This window comes from Galeopterus variegatus, unplaced genomic scaffold (genome assembly GCF_000696425.1).
Source record: "Galeopterus variegatus unplaced genomic scaffold, G_variegatus-3.0.2 Scaffold3617, whole genome shotgun sequence".
In the NCBI taxonomy this organism is placed as follows: Eukaryota; Metazoa; Chordata; class Mammalia; order Dermoptera; family Cynocephalidae; genus Galeopterus; species Galeopterus variegatus.
The window spans coordinates 105,113-106,935 of record NW_007729728.1 but is presented as its reverse complement, the minus strand read 5'-3'; positions in this window follow the sequence as shown (position 1 = coordinate 106,935).

Sequence of the window (1,823 nt, the reverse complement as noted above, 5' to 3'; positions counted from 1 at the left end):
CACTTCCCAAGCGGCGCACTATAGCAGTGCGTCACCGGGCCGGCCCTTTAAACTTCATTCTTTGTGGCAGAATTATTAAGCCATGTTCTTCTAACTTTGCTCTTCAGAGTGCATAATTATACTCTGGTCACATTATTTTGTTTTCTTTCCTGCTTACCCAGATAAAAGATTCGTATGTTTTTTTAGTCTGTTTTGTGTTGCTATAACATAACACCTGAAACTGGGTAATTTATAAAAAAGAGAGGTTTATTTGGCTTATGATTCTGGGACAGCTGTATCTGTCATGGGCCTCAGGCTGCTTCTACTCGTGGCAGAAAGTGGCAGCAGCCAGCGGGTACAAGCTGATCACATGGCGAGAGGAAGCAAGAGAGAGAGAGGAGGTGCCAGGGTCCTTTAAACAATCAGCTCTCGAGGGAACTAATAGAGCAAGAAGTCACTCACTACCCCTCCTCCCCCAGGGAGAGCATTAATCCATTCATGAGGGATCTGCCCCCATGACTCAATCAGTTACCAACACTGCCGCATTGGAGATCAAATTTCCACATGAGTTTTGGAGGGAACAACACATCCAAACTCCATCACATGGTGTTTTTCCTTAAACACTTGGTGGACACTGTAATTATTAAGATTTAACATTTGCTGTATTTTGGTGGAATTCACCTATATTAGAATGATTTACAAATAGGCATTCACACATTCTTTGGAAGAAAGTATCTAAACTCAAAATGATACTTTCTATTTCTGCTGAAATATACAAAGTCTATAAGAACATTTTATCATGCTTATAAGGAAACTAGTCCATCAGTTTAATAACATTAATCTGCATTAATCCAAACTATTGAACCAAAACATATCCACTGTAATCTGGTAAAGGTGCTGAGAATTTGATTTTTTTTCCCCATCTCTAACCTTTTTAAAAATGAATCATATTAGTGTTGATGTTATTTGGATGCATGCTNCTGCGACATTGGAGATCAAATTTCCACATGAGTTTTGGAGGGGACAACACATCCAAACTCCGTCATATATATATATTCTTACATAGATAAATATAGATAAACTTTTTTACTAACATGTAATTAGGAGAAAAAAAATCCTTTTATGTAAATATTCTGATATTTCTTGAAATATACATATTTTTAAAATCCTATTATACTCATCTTTTATATTACAGCTACTGTTTTATTACATAATAACTTCCTTCTTTTAAGTATTTTATGAACTCATGGCCTTTCACTGACTTAACTTGTTCTAGTTAAATATAAATTATTATTTTATGTTTTGATCCTCACTGGTGGGGGCCCCTCCCCTAACATCTTGAAAGCAGCTTCATTTTCTGTTACCAATAAATCCAGACCTATTAGGATTTTTTCTGAGCCATGGAATCGTCCTCCAAGGGGTCCTGATTCCTTTTACTGGAAAATATTGAAGATACAAACCTGGTTACTGTGGGTGGGCAAAGGCATGCTTTTTGAGTCTGTGTGCTCACACTGGTTTGTCTTTTCTTTTTCAGTTTAAAAAGTTAGGTAGCCATGTCATACCCAACATGTACTTAAGGTTTTATCTGCTTCCATGACTTTCTACCATGTAGACACCAAGCTACTGCTCACCTCTGATGTGACTCTGGAAGGGCAGTCAGAGCTCCACTTTGTATCTTTTAATCAGCAAACACTGGTGGGCATTGTGCCAGTAGTGCCAGTATGAGGCTCCCTGGGCCATACCCCCTGCTACAGGAGCCCCCCACATAGTAGAAAAGTCAGCCATGAAACAAAGCCATGCCTGAGATGGGGATATGTGCAGAACTGAGACCTGTACTGATACAG